Source organism: Schistocerca cancellata, chromosome 1 (assembly GCF_023864275.1).
Source record: "Schistocerca cancellata isolate TAMUIC-IGC-003103 chromosome 1, iqSchCanc2.1, whole genome shotgun sequence".
Lineage (NCBI taxonomy): Eukaryota > Metazoa > Arthropoda > Insecta > Orthoptera > Acrididae > Schistocerca > Schistocerca cancellata.
The window spans coordinates 773,714,691-773,740,118 of record NC_064626.1 but is presented as its reverse complement, the minus strand read 5'-3'; positions in this window follow the sequence as shown (position 1 = coordinate 773,740,118).

The following is a 25,428-nucleotide window of genomic DNA, read 5'->3' as shown; positions in this document are numbered from 1 at the left end:
ACATTACGCTGGAAGTAGCTGAAATTTTCGAATTTCAGCTCAGTTGCATGCTATGTCCTTAAACAATTTGCAGAGGGGTTGGACCGGTGTGTGTGTTCACAAAACCACTATCAGAAACAATAAATTGATCAATCGGGATTTTGATGTTGCGATCGGGTTTTTAAAGCACTGTATAATCCTTAAGTTGGTTCTCTTAGTTACACCAAGACGAAGAATGAGGAGGAGGAAGAGGAGTCTTATCACGTAGTCATTCGATAGTACACTGTTTTTGTTTTGTGAAGTGCAAAATTTTATTTTTCTGAAGATTTGAAGCAAAATGCCAATATTTACACCACTCTGAAACCTTATCAATATCTTACTGAATATTTATGCAGCTTCTTTCAGATATTATTGATAACTATAACACTTGCGAAGAGTCTGAGATTACTATAATATTGTTTTCAAGGTCATTAATATGCAATAATAAGAACAAGGGCCCCCTGGGGCACACTGAAAGTTACTTTTACATCTATCGACGACTCTCCGTTCGAGACAGCTTGCTGCGTCGTCTATACCAAATGGTCCTCAGTCCAGTCACATTTTCTTTTTATATCCCATACTATCGTACTTTCTATAACAAGCGTAAATGTGGTGCTGAGTCAAATGCTTTTCGGAAATCGACAAGTATTGTATCTGCCTGCCTGCCTTGATCCATGTTTTCGGAATCCATGGTATTTGGTATGGAGGAGGTAATTCTCTACGAGATACTTCATTACGTTTGACCTCAGAATATGTTCTAAGATTCTACAACAAAGGGACCTCGAGCATATTGGACCTTAGTTTTGTGCTTCACGTTTGATACACTTCTTATAGATAGGTGTGACCTGTGCTTTCTTTGAACCAGTGGGTTCCGTTGTTCATTCGAGAGACCATGATATCTTAAAATTTTAAAAATTTAAAAATTATGATAGGGGGTAACTCAGACGGAAATCTGGTATCGGATCTGATAGGTTCCATCGGGTCTTGAGGCTTTGTTAAATTTCAGTCATTACAGATGTTTCTCAACACTGATGAGCAATATTCACGTAGCGGTAAGCTACCTCGTAGATGGACTATACTTCCGACGATTCTCTCACTGAATCTGTCTGGGATCTGCATTCCTACCTTTCTTTTGTGTGGTCGTTCCCCTTTGAATCGCTGTTCAGCAAACGTCGATCATCCGCATATCTTCCTGTATATCATTACAATCTTCTAGTGCTGAGGCTTCTCTATGTACAACAGCATCATCTGCAGAGAGCATCATGGGGTCTCCGAAGTTATCCACTATGTAATTTATATACGTGTGCGAACAGCAATGGTCCTAGCTTAATACTCTCTTAGGATTTTCCAGAATTACTTTTAAGTCTGAAGATTTCTCTCTGTTAGAACGACATATGATTTTCTATTTGATAGGAATTCTTCAGTCCAGTCACAAAGCTGGTCTGATATTCCGAATTCTAGTATTTCGCTCATTAGACGACAGTGTGGAACTATATCGAACGCCTTCCAGAAGTCAAGGAACGCATCATCAACGTGGATTACCATATCATTTGCCTGTTGGTATCTTGTCGACGACCAGGGTGAATCTGTGTTGATTCCTGCAGAGGATAATTCAGTCTCGAGATACGAGTGCATTAAACATGTTTTAAAATTCTACCAGAGACCAGCGTCAGAGTTTGTTACATCCTAATAAAATTTTCTCGGGCTTCCAACCGCGTCAGCTGGTTAAAATCTCACGAGCTTTCGACCGAGCTTTCCTCGGTCATTGTCAAGTGGTAAGAATGACTGCTCTGTCGCCGTGGCCGCGTCGTTATAGAGCCGCACTGCTGGCTGTGACGTCACTAGTGCTCTGTCCCTTGCCATATATGGTAATGTTTTCATCCCGCGTCCGTCGCACTCGTTTTAACCTCGCGATGGGTGGGTCCCATGCTGTGCTGAGCTGCAACCCGCCGTCCTTGTTGATGGTGTTTTCAGAGGTTTTTATTTCAGTAGCTTCTTTTATGACGCTATTCCAAAATCCCTTCGTCCTCATAACGAGAGATGTTTCGTCGAATATAATTCGGTGTTCATTTTTTAAGGCGTGTTCTGCCACGGCTGATTTTTCTGGATAGTGTAGGCGTAAGCACCTCTCGTGTTCCGTACTGTTTGGCCGACGTAGTAACAGCCACACTGACATGGTATCTTGTACACTCCAGGCGTTCTAAGTCCTAGATCGTCCTTCACAGGCCTCATGAGCTGTAGAATTTTTGCTGGGGGCCCGAACACCGATGAAATTTTATATCTCTTCAGGAGCCGGCCAATCTTTCCCAACATTGTATCACAGAAAGGCAAAAACACAAATTTCTTGCTTTCTTCTTCGGTGGTGTTCTCTGCTCTGTTGGTGTGTTTCTTGCGTGTGACATCTGACGCGGCTGGAAGCCTGAGAAAATTTTATTAATTCATATCGCCGCAAAACCATGCATTCATACATTTGTTACATCTACTCGACGATCCTTCTTAAATACGGAAATGACCTGAAAACTTTTTCATTTATTATGAATTCTTTGTTCTTCCAGCGACCTACGGCAAACTGCTACTAGAAGAGCAGCAAGTTCTTTCGTCTAGTTTAAGTACAATCGTATAAGTAGCCCTTCAGGTCTAGACGCTTTTCTTCTGTTGAGCGATTGCAGTTATTATTCTGTCCTATCGTCATTTACTGCGAATTCTCTCATTCCGACTTTGTTTTGACAGCTGAAAGGCATACGATCTTCCTCGGTGAAACACTTTTGGGGAAAGATGTTTAGATATTCAGCTTTCTCTGTCATCCACATGGTCACAGAGCCTCGACAGATTGATTTTATCCGTTGAATCATTAAACAAGAGAAGAAAACTTTTTAGGACTTTCCTGCCACATCAGTAGGCAGAATCGTATTTTCGCATTACTTGACAGCTTCACACATGAGTAGCAGGGCAAAGAGAGCAAGAGTGCATCTTGTTAACGCAGGATGCATAGATTCAGGGACAAACTTGACTGAATTACGGCCCCCTCGCCTTAACCTATATGTTATGCTAATTGATTTATGACCCACTGGAGATAATCTATCCTTCTGAGAAGTCCCCACCACTCTTCCCCCTCGCCCATCTCTTTGGGAAACACTTTTCATATCAAATTGACTAACTAAAAAAATTGGTCTTTTAATTACCGCCTCCCTTCTTGAGATATCCCCTAGCCCTCCCCTCTCCCCACTGAGGAAAAAAAATTGATGGGAAAATTGCTCAGTCTGTGCACAGCTGTTGATGTGGAAGGTGCAAGTATTACCCTGTCCAGCAACTACATGTCCTAATTACATAATTACACTGCTGCAGATTGGAAGCATTATCCCCTTGAAAATTTTTTGCATGTTTGCACACCTCAAAGTGCAGGGATCGACTGAGCTAGTGCACAGTGCCACCACCAGTGGATACCCCACCCATCACCCCCTGGCCCCCCTCCCGCAAAAAATTGGGGGGAAATATCACTGATTTGAAAGGATCTCATGACAGGTCATTCAATTAAATTGCAGAAGATATAATAATATAGTGTTTATTTATAAAATTCAATTTTCAGGGGTTGGATGTCTCTTTTATTTAGCAGGATAAGCTCACCATTGTCTGCTGTTTTGGAAGATGCAGGTCTTGTAAATTACATCGGAAAAAGTAATTAAATACGTAAACAGATCGCTTTTTCACGATTGTGCAAGGAATACTGTCATGAAATCGATGTCAACATAACTCACTGCATGTTATTACACTGCTATAGATCGCACTAAAAATATCTGGTGAAAAAATAAACTTCCCAATTACACACACTTGCTGTTTCACACATGCCATCCACAGACTAACTTCTTGTTTGCATCCAAACACACATCTTCCATACAAGGTCGGTGGATGCAGATGCTGTATGTGCTCGCCCTGCCGTGTAGATACTGAGTTAGTTCACAATACCACTGGCAGAAGATACTGGGAGAAGCAACCTGGCCGACCGCTGTGGCCGAGCGGTTCTAGGCACTTCAGTCCGGAACCGCGCTGCTGCTAACGGTCGCAAGTTCGAATCCTGCCTCGGGCATGGATGTGTGTGATGTCCTTAGGTTAGTTAGGTTTAAGTGGTTCTAAGTCTAAGGGACTGATGACCTCAGATGTTAAGTCCCATAGTGTTTAGAGCCATTTGAACTTCCTCTCCACCCCTCCCTCCCTCTCTCTCTCTCTCTGTCTCTCTCTCTCTCTCTCTCTCTCTCTCTCTCTCTCTGTCTGTCTCTCTCTCACAAGTGGCCACTTCCTGCCCAGCAAGCATATGTGGTGTGCTACACTAACCACTCATTTGTCCTGCATAAAGTAGCTGATACCTGGTAAACCTCCAGCTGTGGATGTCTTGGAAATATTCCCTTAGTCTATCTGAGTACGAAATTGTTAAGGCTTTCGTGGCCATTTGTTGACAAACTGCCTATTGGCTTCTGTCTCGGGTTCTTTGGCCGGTGTTCATCTAATGATTTTACTGACATTTCGATAGCACGAGTGGCTGGCATTGTCAAAGCTTCACCCTCCATTGCCGATAGTGAAATGGCAATGGAGGGTGAAGATTTGACAATGCCAGCCACTCGCGCTGGCGAAACATCAGTAAAATCATTAGTGAACGTCGGCCAAAGAACCCGAGACAGAAGCCAATAGGCAGTTAGTCTATCAGATTGATTGACTAATTAATTAAATCGATACACTTTGTATGTGGGTAGTTGTTCCTGCCATCGTATTGGTGGATACTAGGACTGGTATGTTTAGTGAGATTCGATCCTGCAGCTGCCCAGTTTACAAACCCTTATCTTCCCCCTTCCGGATTTTTTCCCCTTTACCTCCTATGGATGGATACTGCCATAGAAGGGCCATTTGGTAAGAAGTACATCACGCTGGAGGTAGCTGACAATTTCAAATTTCAGTTCAGTTCCATGGTAGGCCCTCAAACAATTTGCGGAGGGATTGGACTGGTGTGTGTTCTTGCAACACCACTATCAGGAACAATAAGTTGATCAACTTGGAATTTGATGTTGCGACTGGGTTTTTAAAGCACTATATAATCCCTAAGTTGATTCTATCAGCTACACCAAGACAAAGAATGAGTAGGAGGAGGAGGAGTAGAAGGAGGAGGAGGAAGGGTCCACCATGTCACTGGATAGTAAAAACAATGAGTACCACTCCCACTTTTCCGCTGCAAGACAGTCCACCAGACTGTAATGAGGAGCAGTAAACATCACAGACTTAAACCACATTCCATTCCGTAGTCACGCATAGCCTCTGGAAGTTCTCCAAAACATCGCAAGCAAGCACACGTCTGTGTCTGTATAAAGCCATGAATACACTTCTAACGTGGAGATGTTCAATTTCCGCCAGACATTCACTGCATGCTAATACTCTGCATCCGCTATGCCATCGCCTGTAAGGATACTGGAGAATCCTGTTATGTAGGGTAGCCTGGTGTCATTGAGTTTTGGTATACTATCCAGACACTCCAGCCCCTTGCTAGTTACAAGTTGAAACTTTTCTCCACGGGAAATGCAACTAGTGCGATCTCCATATCCTCCTGAGGTAGAGTTTCAACGAGTTTCTGGAGTGGCACCTGCATTAAGCGTAGCTTATCAAGAAAGCAGAGCTTAATTCTCTTCATCATTCGTTTGGAGAATGAAACATAATTATCGCCGCCCTCAGGCAGGACATTGACGTGATTTTTCTCCCAGCCGAAATTAGTCAAGTGCTCAACAAGAAAGTGAGTGTCATACCTGCTTAAATTATGGAAGACAAAAGGTAATGGGTATGTGCCTTGGTAATTGATACTTGAAATTGAACATATTGTGACTATGCCACAGAAGTTGCCCATAAGCTGACAGTGGACTTTACGAAGAGTTTCCACTTTTCTATCTATCGGTAGCCCACAAATATGACAGTCAACCGCCTTTTTTGACAAATCTTCATTCATCTTTGATTTGGTCATGGTAACGTTGTTGCTGTAAAGCTTATCAACCTCCCATGAAAGTTTTTCGAGCTCAGTGAGAAGCCAAACCGCAGGATTATCCCTGACATAAGATTTGTGCAGTTAAGAATTGGATCACTGGACAATACCCTCTGGAATGCAGCTGCATATGGTACAAGCTTTTCTGTGAAGGCATGAGTAGTATGTGAGGCGGTGGGGTCGCCTTCACAATGGGTCACAGGAGCGAGGAGGCACTCAAAGTAGGCATTTTAAACATTATGACTTTGTTTTTATCTGTAGGTATAACAACACATACCCAGTCCTTGAAAGTACAATCTAGCTTTGCTAATACTTGTCTGACGGAAAGACATTTAGGCAACTTAAGCAAATATGCATTCTACCACTGTGATTACTCAGTTGGGAGGAGAGGAGTCTGTATATGTCTTTGATCCATACATAATGATAATTGCCTTTCTCTTTATTTTTCTCACTGGAGAATAGCAGGATGTTCACATTCATCTTACTCACTGGAAAAGTTTGCGAAATGGAGGGGCTGACAACTATATACTTGTTCTGCTCATCTGACTTGCATTTCTCCAGGCCATAAACATGAACCAATATTCTGGTATTCTGCGCCACAAATTAGGGTATGTCCTGGATCTTGATGAGGAACTGATTACTGTCAAAGTTATAACATCCACAGATATCAAGGTATCTACCTTATGGAGATGTGTGCTGCGGATTTTTCATGTCATTTTTCTCACAAGCCAGGATTGGCCTTGCAAAACAAGCCTGATCCTTGGACATGTGTACGGATGTCCAGGTGTAGTATTAAGCTGACTCCGTAGCATCGATACTGGAAAACTGGTCCAGAATAGTACTCAAGATGAAGTCATGAAACCATCCAGTGATTGATGTGGTCCCATTATCACACCATTTTCCGCCTAACGATAGTGAAGTCTCTTCAGTGCAAGAGGTCTGTTTGGTGGACGAGGGGGGGGGGGGGTCTGGGGTGCGACAGTACAATGTACAGCACTGCAATGCATTTAATGGAAGGATACTGCAAATCATTAATCATCTTAACGAACTCTGTTTTTACGACAGGAAGACATGCTTGTAGAAACCCTGCAAGGATGTGGTACCCTTCTGCTGCATTCTCTAAGCACTATGGGATTTCACATTTGAGGTCATCAGTCCCCTAGACTTAGGACTACTTAAACCCAACTAACCTAAGGATATCACACACATCCATGCCTGAGGCAGGATTCGAACTTCGATCCTGCGACTGTAGTAGCAGCGCGGTTCCGGACTGAAGTGCCTAGAACCACCCGGCCACAGCGGCCGGCACCGGATTCTCGATTCTAGTAAAAAAAGTTTCGCTCCTCAAAGGCGTCTGTAATCCCCGAGTATTCTAATTGTGGTATGATGCCACTGATCTGATGTTCTTCATAAAAGAACAGGAGAGGGAACTGCGACTGGCCACAGCATCATTGCTATTACTAGCACTATAACTAGACAATGATTCCATACTTCCTGTGGACGAAGATGTTTGTGCTGAGGTGTTGAGGGGTATGTGCCGTGGGTTGAAATATCGGGAAGGACGGGAAGGTAGAGGAGGGGGCGCTGCAGTATCGAGCCAGTACCAGCGACCTGGTTGCGGTTGCTGCTGCAGCCTTGAACCATTTCCAGTGAGGGGGTGGCCAACGGATGCTAGAGCGGAGCTGGTGTGGAAGGAGAAGGATGGGGTGGGGGTGGGGGTGGAGGCAGCAGCGGCAACTTCTTGCATGGCAAATAGTGGCGACAGTGCCAGGAAGGAACTGTGGATCCCATTTTGGCGAAGCAGGCTTTGCCACCCCCAGTATCCACGCCACTGCATACTCCATTGACAGCGGTGCTGTAGACAAAGACTAACAAGAGATAAATACATCGTTCCATACATCATCTGCTGCTGCAAGGAAAAAAAGAATGCAGATTATTACTTTCAAGTAGAATAAATACATGTATATAAATTACCTATATTACTCTGTTTCCATGGCATCTTCCTCAGATCATCGAGCATCTCCTCATGGCGACATACTCCTCTCCATCTCCTCCACCCACTCTGACATTTTGTCCTTGATCGAACCAGTGCCGAGCCCTTGATCCATATTATTGATACTACATATAATAGCAAAATATTGATTTTATACAAAAAAATGTACACACATCAAACTAAGAAAACTTTTTTAGAATGTGCACTTACATGAGGTCTGCAATGGCTCCTGCTTATCCTTGGTGCATACCCCTACCCTCTTTTCTTCCAGGAAATCACCAACAACAAAGAAAGTGCATCATAGTATATACATGATAACATGATATTTTTTAAGGAATATGTCTAATAGAAACATGCTACATACACAGGTAGAAAATATATATACCACTTACAATGCAGTCGCTGCCCCTATAGCTCCTTCTTAACATCCAACTGGTCAGTTATGCACTGGAAAAATACTGAAATAATAAGACGAAATGTATTCATTACGAAGTTCTTAGTGTAAAAAGTTATCCTGAAAAATCATCTAAATTAGCACTGAATATCCTATATATTGTGTGTACCATGAAATTTTTTTAGAAAGAAATTACGTATACTACGAAGAGGAAGAAAAATATATGTACCAATTCCGCAGCTGCTGCTGCTGCTGCTGTTGCTGGCGCTCATGCATCTCAGTACTTCGTTCATCAGTGAATTGGTGGATGTACTTTGAAACAATAAGATGACATGTATTCAATACTACGAAATTCTTAATGAAAAGAAAAGTTCAGTTTCCTATTTGAAGTTATGCTTACCACGATTAAAGCACATGAGAAAGTACAAGACAATCGACCTCACACAACTGTGGCAGATAAAGGCAAATTGAGACAGAGTGGAGGGAGTGCACTTTATATACCTTCACTGATTCAGCATCACACAATAGGAACGCGCTATTCTGGAACACCTGTCTCAGCATCAGCCTATAGAAGTGCAGACTTTTGAGGCACATTGGTCGCAACAAGCTCAATTTTGCCAGCTGCCACAGATCCGTCTCAGGGTGTTCCTTCTCCGAAGTGTTAAACAGGTATGGTGCTTAGATGCGATACAGAACAGTTCTGTGATAACATTATGGTATGCAAACGTTTCTCTCCCTTGTTACTTGGCCCTTGAAAATTAACCCTGAATGGACGTACTCTAGAATTCCGCACTCGAAATGACGTCTTAGTCGAGAAATTTGTATGATGCGGGTGTTAGGTTTATGATAGTTAAGCATTTAAACATGGCATAAGGCTCTAATGCACTAATGTGAACTGCAGATTTCCAGTCCGAATATATAAGATGCCACTATGTTGGGTGGATTTACAATTTTTAAAAATACGAAAGGGTTTCTTGTAAGTGTCGAAATTGACAAGATAAAAAACAATGACTTTTTTTAAACGGAGTTACACACCTAGTCATCAATGAATAGGTGGACGACAACGAAGATGTGGCGGTGGGGGAGGGAGGCGGGGTGCTTGCTACTGGGCAGTGCATAACGGCACCCAGCTTGTGCGAGTATGGACATGTGGTAATTTAAATGTAATTCGTATGTCTAGTCGTAAGGAAAGGATAGATTTGACGTGCGTAACTCTGATTTCAAAGCATTGAGGAGTATATCCGACTGTAAAGGGTAACAGATTCATTTCACAAACAGCTGCATAAAATTCCAGTGTGAGGGTTCAACTGGATCTGCTACAGTTTACAAACGGGTCGGCAATACGGCTGAACAAAATGGATACACAGAACATCCTGTCATCGGCTTCCCTAAGCAGATCATCATATGTTCTTTGTTGCACTATCGACTACAATGTTTATTACAGTACACCAGCCCTTATCGGTGATGACTTTGTAGCCCTTTCGTCCGTGTGATCGCTGTTGAATATCACATAGTGCCGACATCAGTGCTTTACAATATTTGTTTCAGAGTGTTTTGGCGAGATGCAGCACCTTCCAGAAGCGCTGACTGATAATACCAGCAATCTGTTCTCGAATATGACTGGCTGCAAGACTTAAATGTCAAATAATTTCCTACAACTGTGTGTGTGGACGTATCATAATTTTTTAATAATCGGAAATGTGTGTGTGTCAAAGTGTAAAGTTACTGTGGTCAGTGTTCCGACATGTGCAAAGAAAATCACTATGTCCGGTCATGAGGCCGGCATAATATTCATGTGGAAAATATCGATTTCAACACATAGATAGCCGTGAAGGGAATGAAACATTTTACGTGGAAAATTATTATGTCCAGTCATAATAATGGTATAGGTATTGAGATTTCCAGAGCCAAAGTCGTCAAGAGAAGGTGTTTAAGATACTTCGCTCATTGTTAAATCTCACCAGATTGGCGCTACAATCATATTTAATTGTAATTACACTCACAAATATGTGGCTGTGTTCCTAGGACGACACTTCCTGGATTCCGAATGTGTGGCGGAGATAGCCAGCGACTGGAACAAATGGATATTTCTGGCCTAAAATGCGAGCTACTGCAGCGCCTCCTGAAGTAGTCAGGCGGCGTGCACGCATGCACCTGACCTAATTGTGTCGCCCTCTGGGCAGGTGAATAACGAACTAATACTCAGTATGTATTGGGTAGCTTTCACGATCACGTGTGTTGTGAGTATTCTCCGATTTTTTAGGTGGACATTTGAGAAGATTCAGTATCCATCACTGAAAAGTGCTGGAGCTGGATTTATTGATAACATCCGAATTCCTACCACTCCAGTCATCCTGGACACCCTCCATGGCTGGGCAGTCCTCTCAGGTGGGCTGGGTCCAGCTGAAGGCCTAGTATAATGACTGAGAAGCGTGTCCACAGAAATGCTGATGTTAATGAAGAGCCAGGCGCTTGAAGATCGAGGCAAACTATCCCGAGAAAGATTACTTAGGAAGCTTCGAGAACCATCTCTAAGTTATGATTCTATGAATGTGCTACAACCCACTTCTTATCACTCACATAGGGGTCCTGAGGACACATTTAAATTAAACACTTCTCCCACTGAGGCGTTTAAGCTATATGTGAATGGAACAAAGAAACTTAAATAACTGGTACAATGGAAAGTATCGCCTGCCATGTATTTCACAGTGATTCGCACAGTATGGAAGTAGTTTTAGATGTAGAATTACTGTTATCAAGAAAATCGTTTTTTGTTTCAAGTCCCATATAGAGGATGCCTACACATAGCGCTAAGAGCTATGAGTGGGAGAAGAGGCTACGTAAACTCGTATCATCTACAGGATGAACTAAAACCCCATCGAGAAAATTTCTAAGGCTGATGAGGAATATTTTCCGACTATCTTGGTATGTTATTGTTACACACTAATGATGTAATTGCGATTTATTTGACTTTGTTGCCAGAATTATGTTTGTTTCTGTGAATATACTTTCGCAACAGTGGAAAAATTCTGTAATACTCGACCACCAAAACGTAGTAACATGAATGAATCCAGTTATTTCTGGGCGTCTGTGTACAGAGGCAAAACTATTGTTACGTGGTTGCCGTCCCTGTAGAAACAGCTGAGCGTAGTTTTTCCATTGCATTCAGTGAACCCATAGACGAAACGCACGTCGGCCCTTTCTTCATCAGTAAAGCTAACCGTACTGTTGTGTATCATTGTTAACGTGCAACTAACACTGCCGGAGAAACTAACCCGACAAAGGACCGAGCAGTAATGAATGCTAGTTTGAGGGCTAACACCCAACCCTTCAGATGTCAGACACTCAGATCGGTATGTCGATAGAGTATCAACCAAAATTCAGACTTAGTTCGTACTATGTGCTGTCGTCCAGCAGAACGGGCGTACACGTTAATTAATGGTAACACCAGAACAACGGAGAACATCAAAAGCATAACTGTGAATCAGTCACTTACTTTGCTCCCGTGGGGAAGCTGGTAGAGCATAAGATCGTCGTACCAAGAGCCCGAGTTCAAAACCCCAATGACGACAATTTTTTTAAAGTATTATGCATGAGTGTTATATGGGACAAAGTGTCTATGACATTAGAAAGGGCGTTTTGGACTTTACAGAAATGTTCTCTTGGCAGTCTGCTATCGCTTCGTTTCTTTTAAAAGAGTAAAACTGTAGAGTACATTTATGGTTTCACAGAATATACGATCAGAACAGAAAAATAAAGGAACAATTGCATCACGCGCGTGGAAGTAATAGTAATAATAATTAATAACACAAAATAATAAGATCAATAATAAGTACATAACGTTCAACTAACGAAGCGAAAGCAGACTGCCAAAAGAACATAGCTACAAACTCCGAAAAGTCATTTTACGGGACAGAAAAATATTTTCCTATATAACAGTTCCACGCGTAAACAGTTTAAAAAATCTGTGGAGTTTGAACGCAAGACCTTTCGTCCGACGACTGAACGCTCATCCTCCCCACCCACGCGAGATCTACAAATTCAGTCACTCACAGATACGCTTTTCTTGTGCTCCGTAGCTCTGGTGCTACTTTTAATTACGGTTTACGCACGTTCTACTGGACGACTGCACACAGCACGAACTAAATCGATGTTTTGGTTCATACTCTATCGACATACGACGTTGGGTACCGCACTGAGTGTCTGACATCTCGAGGTTTAGTTGTAAGAGTGAAGCAGGCCTTGTGCTGTCAACAGCAGGTACCGTGACTAAGTGGAACGTGTTTGTTTTCAAACGAGACACACTTCGCATGCCGTCGATATTTTCATTATTGTGCAGATGCTTTCAATGCAATAGCAAGGGGCAAGAAATCAAACGAAATGTAATTACTCTCTAACGAGGCAGAGGAGCGGACGCATCTGTTATACCAAAATATTCTGGAAATATTCCTGGACAACATCCGAAAGTTTGTCGTAGGAGCTCTGTTTTATCCTGTGGACATGCATAATAGCCTTTTCGTCATAATGACAACGCATCTTAGGTACAGTACATTACATGTACAATACGCTGTTCAACGAGTACAGGCCACATTTTATTTTAAAGTGTCCTCTATCGAGAAGAAGAAATACAGATTTTAAAATCTGTGTTCATAATTAGGTTTTAACGTTTCTCATTGCATTTTCTGAAGATCTGGTCATAAGTAAAAATTTGTTATTGGGTTCGACAGAAAATTACGAAAAATTATAATCACTTTCGGTTGTGAAAATTTAGGCAATGCATGCTAATTTCCAGGAGTCTGGACGGCATAATGTCAGCAACTGAATGATTTACCAAATTATGTAACAAATTGCAGGGAACCGCCGAAGTTGCAATTTTACTTTTCTTTATTACATGATGACTAGTTTCGAGCCCAATCTCGTTATCAAATCATCCACTGAGCTATGCAACAAGATCAATTACGACAGCCAAATGTGTGCACATTCCAGTAAAACTCCTCTTGTAAATCTGTGCAGGGCTCAACTTCATTCACCTGTCTAACTAAAGAATGAAGTTCGGCCCTGCACTAATTTACAAGATGCGTTTAACTAGAAATGTATAGCCACGTGGCTGTGTGATTGATCTTGTTGCATAGCTTAGTGGATGAATTGATGAAGAGCTTAGTCTCGAAACTAGTCATCGAGTAAAAAAGTAAGTAATATTGGAACTTGGACAGTTCTCTGCAAATTACACTACTGTCCATTAAAACTGCTACACTACGAAGATGTCGTGTTACAGACGCGAAACTTAACCGACAGGAAGAAGATGCTGTGATATGCAAATGATTAGCTTTTCAGAGCATTCACACGAGGTTGGCGCCGGTGGCGACACCTACAACGTGTTGACATGAGGAAAGGTTCCAGCCGATTTCTCACACACAAACAGCAGTTGACCGGCGCTGCCTGGTGAAACGTTGTTGTGATGCCTCGTGTAAGGAGGAGAAACGCGTACCATCACGTTTCCGACTTTGATAAAGGTCGGATTGTAGCCTATCGCGATTGCGGTTTATCGTATCGTGATATTGCTACTCGCGTTGGTCGAGATCCAATGACTGTTAGCAGAATATGGAATCGGTGGGTTCAGGAGGGTACTACGGAACGCCGTGCTGGATGCCAACGGTCTCAATAGCAGTCGAGATGACATGCATCTTATCCGTATGGCTGTAACGGATCGTGCAGCCACCTCTCGATCCCTGAGTCAACAGATGGGGACGTTCGCAAGACAACAACCATCAGCACGAACAGTTCGACGACGTTTGCAGCAGCATGGACTATCAGCTCGGAGACCATGGCTGCGGTTACTCTTGACGCGGCATCACAGACAGGAGCGCCTGCAATGGTGTTCTCAACGACGAACCTGGGTGCACGAATGGCAAAACGTCATTTTTTCGGATGAATCCAGGTTCTGTTTACAGTATCATGATGGTCGCATCCTTGTTTGGCGACATGGCGGTGAACGCACATTGGAAGCGTGTATTCGTCATCGCCAAACTGGCGTATCACCTGGAGTGATGGTATGGGGTGCCATTGGTCACACGTCTCGGTCACCTGTTGTTCGCATTGACGGCACTTTGAACAGTGGACGTTACATTTCAGATGTGTTCTGACCCGTGGCTCTACCCTTCATTCGATCCCTGCAAAACCCTTCATTTCAGCAGGATAATACACGACCGCATGTTGCAGGTCCTGTACGGGCCTTTCTGGATACAGAAAATGTTGGACTGCTGCCCTGGCCAGTACATTCTCCAGATCTCTCACCAATTGAAAACGTCTGGTCAATGATGGCCGAGCAACTGGCTCGTCACAATACGCCAGTCACTACTCTTGATGAACTGTGGTATCGTGTTGAAGCTGCATGGGCAGCTGCACCTGTACACGCCATCCAAGCTCTGTTCGACTCAATGCCCAGGCGTATCAAGGCCGTTATTACGGCCAGAGGTGGTTGTTCTGGGTACTGATTTCTCAGGATCTATGCACCCAAATTGCGTGAAAATGTAATCACATGTCAGTTGTAGTATAATATATTTGTCCAATGAATACCCGTTTATCATCTGCATTTCTTCTTGGTGTAGCAATTTTAATGGCAGTAGTGTATTACACAACTTGGTTAGACAATACAGTTCTCGTTAGAGCATCTCCAGTCCTCTTCAACAGCACACCACGTAAGGGCAGGAAGTGGGGGGTCCTCAGCTGTTCTACCTGTCGGGCAACTCATGGAATTGGGACGGGAGTATTAGTCAACCCTTCCTAGACGGTTTCTGGGTGCAGATTTCACTGCGTGCAGTTTACGTGAGACCGATCTCAGCTTTAACTAACAGTCTCCGCTACAGCACTGGCAGAGAAGAGGTGAGGCGTCTGATTTGTTGGGCTGCACCTGACCCTCCCGTGGACGTCCGCCGCCAGCCCACGTCGCCCCGGGCGCTGAGCTGCCGGGAAGTGGAAGGTGGGAAGTGGGCGGCTGGGGGCTGCAGGAGGGAGGCGGGCAGCGCCTGCGGCTGACGGGCGGCGCGCCGCGCCGGCAGACTTGCGAGTTGGCCATCACCGGCCACCGCCACGTGCCTCCTGGACGCCCGCCGCTGACGGCGCTCTGCAATCTAAGTCTCAGCTGCGCCAACTCCGTCCGCCAGCACGCTTACCACACTATTTCCCGACGACCGCTCGATAGCATCTGAATCCCGTTCTACCCGATCGACTTTCTGGTTAAAATCGACTACTCACGGTGGGCGCGCCTCACGTCTCTCCTGCCACCCACGCTGCGAGTGAATCAGTAATGCCAGTGATCAATTGATTGTACCGAGCGTGTTCTAAAGACGGGGGACCATGACAACGTCTGCTAACGTCGTAAGTTAAACGCATTCTCACCGTGCTCACTCCTACTGTAGTGGTGAATTTTGTCATTTTCCGTCTTCGTAATTCTTGTTTTGTAGGACATGAAATGTATTCGCAATTGCGAATACGAACAACTATCAGCTGCGTAAGTGAATGACGACGATAAAAGTTTGTGCCGAACCGGGACACGAACCACTATTTCCTGCTTTACGCGAGCAGTCGCCTTGACTTTTTTTAGCCACCAATGCACGACTCACGACCAGAACTAAACATCCATATGCCGTCTTTTCTGCGTCACAGTCTGTACTCTTACACACACATTATGTAATTCCCGTACAGGGGAAGACATTTTAATTGAAAGTCGCAGCTTGGTATTGGCGGATAAATACGATATTGCAGTGTCTTCATTGTTAAAAAGAACGATGCAGTGTTTCTTCGGACACACAGCATGTACTTATTTTATACTTTTACTGTCCTTCCATAATAGATACCAAACATCTGAACTGGAAAACACATTTGGTTTTCACAACAGTTAGATAAAAAGCCTATACGATGAATAAATGAGAAAGTCTTCTTTATTCGTGTCAGAGGTACACTAAAATGTACACATATACAATACATACAAAAAAATTATACAGTATTCACCCAGAATTGGGCAACTTTGATAGCATTGGGTGCAGGAGACGTTAAGTCCTTCATGGTACAGCTGGTTGGGCATGAGTTACACTCCTGGAAATGGAAAAAAGAACACATTGACACCGGTGTGTCAGACCCACCATACTTGCTCCGGACACTGCGAGAGGGCTGTACAAGCAATGATCACACGCACGGCACAGCGGACACACCAGGAACCGCGGTGTTGGCCGTCGAATGGCGCTAGCTGCGCAGCATTTGTGCACCGCCGCCGTCAGTGTCAGCCAGTTTGCCGTGGCATACGGAGCTTCATCGCAGTCTTTAACACTGGTAGCATGCCGTGACAGCGTGGACGTGAACCGTATGTGCAGTTGACGGACTTTGAGCGAGGGCGTATAGTGGGCATGCGGGAGGCCGGGTGGACGTACCGCCGAATTGCTCAGCACGTGGGGCGTGAGGTCTCCACAGTACATCGATGTTGTCGCCAGTGGTCGGCGGAAGGTGCACGTGCCCGTCGACCTGGGACCGGACCGCAGCGACGCACGGATGCACGCCAAGACCGTAGGATCCTACGCAGTGCCGTAGGGGACCGCACCGCCACTTCCCAGCAAATTAGGGACACTGTTGCTCCTGGGGTATCAGCGAGGACCATTCGCAACCGTCTCCATGAAGCTGGGCTACGGTCCCGCACACCGTTAGGCCGTCTTCCGCTCACGCCCCAACATCGTGGAGCCCGCCTCCAGTGGTGTCGCGACAGGCGTGAATGGAGGGACGAATGGAGACGTGTCGTCTTCAGCGATGAGAGTCGCTTCTGCCTTGGTGCCAATGATGGTCGTATGCGTGTTTGGCGCCGTGCAGGTGAGCGCCACAATCAGGACTGCATACGACCGAGGCACACAGGGCCAACACCCGGCATCATGGTGTGGGGAGTGATCTCCTACACTGGCCGTACACCACTGGTGATCGTCGAGGGGACACTGAATAGTGCACGGTACATCCAAACCGTCATCGAACCCATCGTTCTACCAATCCTAGACCGGCAAGGGAACTTGCTGTTCCAACAGGACAATGCACGTCCGCATGTATCCCGTGCCACCCAACTTGCTCTAGAAGGTGTAAGTCAACTACCCTGGCCAGCAAGATCTCCGGATCTGTCCCCCATTGAGCATGTTTGGGACTGGATGAAGCGTCGTCTCACGCGGTCTGCACGTCCAGCACGAACGCTGGTCCAACTGAGGCGCCAGGTGGAAATGGCATGGCAAGCCGTTCCACAGGACTACATCCAGCATCTCTACGATCGTCTCCATGGGAGTATAGCAGCCTGCATTGCTGCGAAAGGTGGATATACACTGTACTAGTGCCGACATTGTGCATGCTCTGTTGCCTGTGTCTATGTGCCTGTGGTTCTGTCAGTGTGATCATGTGATGTATCTGACCCCAGGAATGTGTCAATAAAGTTTCCCCTTCCTGGGACAATGAATTCACGGTGTTTTTATTTCAATTTCCAGGAGTGTACATTTGAAGAGATGCCGGGTTGTCTGCAATTCACTGCATTCGCTCAGTGTTGTGTTGGCATTTGGCAGTTGGAAGTTCCATTTAAGGAGATTGTCCCTCGATCTTGTGACTTCGGTCTGTAGTCTGTTCAAGGACTTCCAGATGACCCACTTGTCAATTTGTCCAGGCGGCAGGGATTCTCGAGGTGTCATCCAGTTTGACAGATGTTGGCATCTTTCTTTCCACTTGGTGAGTCGGGTAGCCGCAGCTGATCCTTCTAAGGGCTGTGAAGTTGTTAGGAAACTCTTCCTGGACTTCAGTCTTGGCTTGGCAGGTTGATGTCCGAAGAGTGGATGTGAGGTCACTGTATTTGATTTATGCCTCTCGATGTTAGGGGCGGCATCTCTTCTGATGTCACATGGAGCAATCCCAGTGAGACATTCAACTTTGTCCATGGGGTTTGGCCTTAGGCAGCCGGTAGCAATCCTACAGCTGTCATTTAAGGCTACTTCAACCTGCTTTGCATGTACTGAATTGTACCACACTGGGTTAGCATACTCTCCTGCAGACCAGGATAAGGCAAGAGCTGTTGTTCTTAATGTTTCTGGATGTGTACCCCAGTTCGATCCCGCCAGTTTCCGAAGAAGGCAGTTTCTGGAGGATACTTACTGCATGAGCTTCAGACGATGTTCCTTGTCGGTCAGTATGCGGTCGAGAGTGACACCCAAATAACTGGGATGGGAATAATATTCTAGTGCAACTCCATTCCAGAATATGTCAAGTTTGCTGTCAGCTTCTTTATATTTAAGATGCAATGAACACACTTGCGTTTTCTTAGGATTGGGTGCGACTTGATTCTTTTCATAGTAAGTACCAAGCTGTTGTAGACCGTGTGTAAGCATTATCTCTACATCTTCAAACCGATTACCCTGGGAAGCAAGAGCAAGGTCATCATCAGCATATATGAAACTTTTGCATCCTTGAGGCTGTAAAAGTTTCATATATGCTGATGACCTTGCTCTAGCTGCCCAGGGCAATCGGTTTGAAGATGTAGACATAATGCTCATATGAGAAGGTAAATAGATAAACGTTTTTTATAGAAAGTAATTTCAACATTGAAAAAGTCTATCCTATTGAAAGAGAAAAATAGTTTTCGATGTTAGTTTGTTCTTGTAAAGAAAGAATGCCGCCAGTAAATTTATAAGGCGAATGTTTAGTGCTCTTTCTCTTATTTCCACTCAAATGATACACCTTATTTCATACATAAACCACATTTATTGTATCAAATGGCAATATACAAAGCATTCTGCAAACTGCTGAGTTTTCGAGGCTCAGACATACACTATCAGATCAAATGTATGTGGGCACATATATTTAATGTGGAACTGACCATTAGATGTCACGAGAGGCTGACCTGCCAGTGTATAAGAAGGGTGGCAGAATTGTATTGTGAGCAGAGAAGCGGTAACGGTAGAATGCATGTCAGATCAGGAGAGCTCAGTGGCTTCGAACGAGAACTAGTCACTGGATGTCACCTGAGTGATAAGTCCATCAGACATTTCAACCTATCTAAAGCAGCCGACTGTTTGTGACATGTCTGAGAAGTGGGAACGAGAAGGAACAACCACAGCTAAAACGAATTCGGGCACACCACATGTACTGATGGACAAGGACTATCAAACATTGCGGATGGTGGTTGTAAAAAAATTACAGAAAACCAACGGAAGGAATCGCTCGTGACCTCGAAAAGCCTACTGAGAGTTCAGCTAGCACGTCGACTGTGTGTAGGGGGTTAAGAAGTGTGGGGTACAATGGTCGTGCAGCTCCTCGTAAGTCTCACGTTTCTGCAGTCAGTGCCAAGTGAGAGCTGAGGTAGTGTAAAGAGCGACGACAGTGGCTGAATGCAAACGAGCGGTGAGGAGTGATGAGTCACTCTACACCCCGTGGCAATCCGATGGAGGGATTCGAGTTAGGCGAGTCCCCGGATAACTTTACACAATACCACGTGTAGAGCCAACCGTGAAGTTCAGAGGAGGTGGCGTTACAGTATGGAGGTGTTTGTTGTGGTTAGTGTGGTCCCCTTACTGCTCAAAAAAACACTAAATGCAGAAGAATATGAACACACTTTGAAAGGGTACAGTACCGCCCGACATTGAATATAGGTACAACATACTTCAGTATTTTTGTCAGAACAACACTTTTTTTGTAAAATAACTCAATTTCAATTAATACAGCGAAGCCGGATACCAGTGTAGGAAAGAATGACAATTTATTTCTTTAATTTATCATATGTGCACTCCCACAAAATAAATCCCTACATCCAGTTTGGTGAGATCTTTTGAAATGAATGAATGTATGGTCGTCTGCTAACCACAGATAGTGAATGTGAATATATGATCATCTTTGAGTCGATCCTTTGGCCACCTTTGGTGGAACCAAAGAGATGAAATTTACCAGAGCTTTGAGCGCCTGAAATGTAGCTGGCCAATAGGGTAGTAAGGTGCTCCCCCACTTCAGCAGAGGTGGAGAGGACCTCGAAAACGGCCATGTTTTAGGTACTCTGCCGCTGGATCCTGTGCTGTTAACACCTGTTTTAGTTGTGCTACGTAATGACGAAAGAATGGAGGCATGGTATGCATGTGGAATATTTAAGAGTAGTTTGAAATAATAATTTCTCTATTTCAGGAACTTTTGTGGGGAGAATTAAATGTCAGGCAGGTAATATTAATGGGATTGTAGTAATCTTCGGAAGTGACCAACGGTCACAAAGAAACCACGTGTAGCAATAAGTTGAAATACTTCCGTGTGCTTAAGCTAAGCTGAATTACTAGCGTGTGTACAATAAGTTGAAATATTTAAGAAATAGCGTGTGTACCATAAGTTGAAATATTTAAGAAATGGCGTGTGCAGGACTTGAAATTAGAGACGAGTACTTCCACGTGGTGAGTACTGGGTGAGTCTCAATCTGTGTATGAGACAAAGGATAAAGAGAAGTACTCGTCCATGGCATCAGTTCGCGTGTGTGATGAATACATTAATACTACATTGCGTGTGACGCTAGATTCAAACTCTGAGAGAGAAGTAAGGTGAGTCGGCCGTCTATCCAGCAACGCCACATGGCTTGCATTGCACAGGAAGACGTGCATTTATCTCCAGAGTTCACAGTAGGAAAGTAGAATTACAAAGTGGGGCAGTGTCGTGTGAAACTGGGATCAATATTAATTGAAGTGGGAAAGCTGAAAGTGATAATGTTGTAACCATTCTCTGTGTAGTATTTCATATTGTTGTGTGGTGTATGTCATGTAATTTGGGTATGTGTGGTTTCCATGGGTGTGTGGCGAAGTAGTTTCAAAAGATTAGTGGGTTATGCTTGTTCCTTCTGTACCGCTCGGTCTGGAGGAAAGTTTCGTGATGATGATTGTGAGAGTCGAAGTGTGAGGTATAATAAAAGATCCACCATCCTATCCAGAAAGTGCACTGTAGCGTTAAATAAATTACGAGACCATAATATAGAGATTCACTAATGTAAAGCCATGCCCACTGGGCGGAATTTCTCATATGTTATTCTTGTAGGTTATAGAATTTGTGTGTTTAGGTTAGGGAATTTGTCAGAATAAATCAGATAGTGAAAAGAAAGAGATTGGTAGACTATTCCTTCAAATTGTATGTTGTCATAATGTCCCGAATATATAATGTGTGCGCCATTCATATTCAGTGGGATGGCCACGTGTTAATAAAAGCCGTCAAATAAAGGACAAAAAGAAAATGTGGTACTGCCAGTGCGTAGTGTACAGTCAGAGTTCTGTAAATCACTGATAGTCAGATATGCGTTTCCGTTGCGTAGTAATCATATAGGAGGATAACTTGTAACTTAAGTGTGAGTACTAGAGCTAATATTACTCGATAACTAAGAATGAAACCACTCGCTTGGCAGACCACTCATCTTGCAGGCCTGACTGCTTGATGCCACAGTATGAGCAAGGCATGTGGGTGCCTCTCAACTTTACAGCATTGTTTAGTGTGTACAGTAAAGGAGTAGTTCGGAGACGATGATTGTATCAGCATGACAACGCACCCTCTCATAAAGGCATGTGTGGGACAATGGTTTACAGACAATGACATTCCTGTCCTGGCCTCCCTAGAGTTTTCCGATATGCACCCACTGGAACTACCTCCTCTGGTTTCAGCTCTGGACGAAGAATGGGCTATCATTCTCACAGACATTGAGACATCTCTTTGAAAGTGTTACAAGAAAGTTCAAACAGTTATAAAGGCGGAGGGTGTACACACCCCATATTAACGTCCTTTAGAAGGTGTACGGATACTTTGATCACAGTGTTTATAAAGATAATATAGAGAAATTACAATGAAATTAATACCTCTACCTGCATACAGGCGTTGATATAAGTCAACGGGGACAGTTGAAAATTTGTGATCCGACTGGGACTCGAACCCGCGATCTCCTGCTTACATGGCAGACGCTCTATCCCTCTGAGCCACCGTGTATACAGAGGAGAGTGCGACTGCAGGGCTTATCTCTGCCACACCTCCAGTGAGACCCACATTCCCTACTTATTGTCCCGCACTATGTTAATAGTGCCCCCGCGCATTATACTCATTATACGCGGCTTTTTGCCGATTCCCGTAAGAGTTCGGGCACTGTTTGTGCATCCTCACAAAAGAAGATAGTCAAGTAATTGATACACAGTTACTGTATGGGGTTGTCTAGGAGGGGAAGGACTAGGCCTAAGTAATGGTTGAACATCATTCGTAACCAAAATATTTGTTTAACATTTTGTGCTTAAAGGATCAGTCAAACCAATAAAGAAAAATTTACTTGTAAGCTTTCACCAATTGATTAAAAAACACGTTAAGAACAGCAAGAAAAAGTCTCAAATGAATTTCATAAATATGTACTTCCCCAACATGTGCGGAAGTACTTACTTTGCATTTAAATAAGACTTTAATACACTGTCACAACGTCCCATATTATTCCTTTAAAACATAGGAAACCCAAATAACTATTTTCATAGACAACAAATAAGTTTTGCACTTAACAATCACAATTATGAAAGCCAATACTTCCAACAACACACATTACAGAGGTAAGGAAATTTGTTGTATTTCATTGAGAATTAATTGCTTATAACTAATTTTCAGTTCCTATAATGAGGTAATATATAATTATTAGGTCATCGAAAAATTTTAGTACAGAAGAACGATGCAAAAATTTCGTACAATACCTATACTTCAACACAACAGTTACAACAAGGAGAATTAGTGTGACAAACAACTTAATAGTTTAGCTTATCGTTTTTTCTGACAGCCATTTTACTGATTTACAATTTGCTTGGTATAACAGAATGTTCCACAACACCACTCGCCAAAGAAATAAAACCATATTAAAACAATAACCTTAGAATTTACATTCATTTCCCCCGAAGCACACACGGCCTCAGAATCCAACCGACAGCACCCAGGTAATTACTCAGCGTAAATCAGATATGGACACCTTACGGATAATCGAGACAATTCTGCGCAGGCGCTAGTAAGTGTTAGCATTACCTGGCAAGAGAAAGGATCTTGAAGTTCGACAAATAATTAAATTATAAATGATCTTTAACCCTTCAATCATTAAACTGAACATAATATGACTAAGAGCGTAATTACACACCTGCGTACCAACAAAGGGGCCGAAACCAAGCCCTCCAGTATTAATAGCAAAAACCAGTCGGGCCTTATTTCCGAACACACAGCAAAATCTCAATAAGGAGATATGATTCGCACGCCAATCGAAATTCTATTTCACAACAACGCCCGATGGCGTAACGGTAGCAAGGGGCCGCCATGCGGGACGGAAAATCAACAAGATTTGAATGGATACACACGGCTGGCCAACGAACTTATATTACATTAGGAGACGGTACCTTAAATACCAAGCAATTGGAACGAATCCTGTTCTCTCAGAATTAAAAAGTTAACTACCAAGCATCAAAGCCATTCACAGCAATAAATGAGGTAACTTAAAGTCGACAAAGCTATCATGTATAAGAAAGCAAAACACAGTATGTCTTAATTACAGAAAATCACAAATTTACTGGTGAAACAACGAGCAGCTTGTACAGACACGTGTAGCCCTCTTGAACTCGCACTAAACTTACCTACGACCGGGGCTTAAGTAAACACTCGTAAATAGTCGTGAAGGCGAGTAAGGTTCATAAGCAGACGGCGACGCACAGGGGAAGACAATAGAAAGGAACACTGCGATCCTCACGCCGTCACAGAAATCACTCAATAGAAGTTAGGTACCACACCACAGTTCTAAGACGCCACTCTTACATCTTAATCGAGGCATCACAGCTACAGACTTCCACAGGAGTAACGTCGGCTGCCTCGTGACCTCCAGACCGCCAGAATGAAAACGTTCTCGGCCACGCGGCCCCATGCGGAATACTGAAGCCCAGTCGTTCAATAGAGAAATTGCACGGCTCAACTCGCAACACGGCGTGCCTGAAGAGCCCTTCCTGTTCTGCTGCCTGCCGCCGTCCTGCTGCCTCGTGACACTGCCACTTGTTTGCGTCAAAACGGCTCCCTCTGCGCCAGAGGCAAAGATGGCATGCAGAAGACGTACCGCGAACCATCGACAGGGTACGGCTCAGTAATGCCTCCGAATTTTTTTATTCTGTCCTCAATATCGGTTGGGGTATTAAAAGTCATGCACATTACTCGGTCGACTTTCCCGCTTCGCTGACGCATGTTGCAATACTTTGCCACTACAGACTTCTGAATTGTAACGTCTCTATGGTGGTTTGTGACGTAACTACACCATGTGATCAAAAGTACCCGGACACGTGGCTGAAAATGACTTAGAAATTCGTGGCGCGCTCCTTCGGTAATGCTGGAATTCAATTTGGTGTTGCCCCACCCTTGGCCTTGATGACAGCTTCCACTCTCGCAGGCATATGTTCAATCAGGTGACGGAAGGTTTCTTGGGGAACGGCAGCCCATTCTTCACGAAGTGCTGCACTGAGAAGAGGTATCGATGTCCTTCGGTGAGGCCTGGCACAAAGTCGGCGTTCCAAAACATTCCAGAGGTGTTCTAGAGGATTCAGGTCAGGCTCTGTTCAGGCCAGTCCATTGCAGGGATGTTATTGTCGTGTAACTACTCCACCACAAGCCGTGCATTATGAACAGATGCTCGATCGTGTTGAAAGATCAATCACCACTCCGAACTGCTTTTCAACAGTGGGAAGCAAGAAGATGCTTAAAACATCAGCCTGTGCTGTGATAGTGTTACGCAAAACAACAAGGGGTGCAAGCCCCCTCCATGAAAAACACGAACACACCATAACACCACGCCTCCGTATTTTATTATTGGCACTACACACGCTGGCAGATGATGTTCACCGGTCATTCGTCATACCCACACTCTGAAATCGGATCGCCACATTGTGTACCGTGATTCATCACACCACACAAGGTTTTTTTCTCTGTTCAATAGTCCAGTGTTTACGTTCC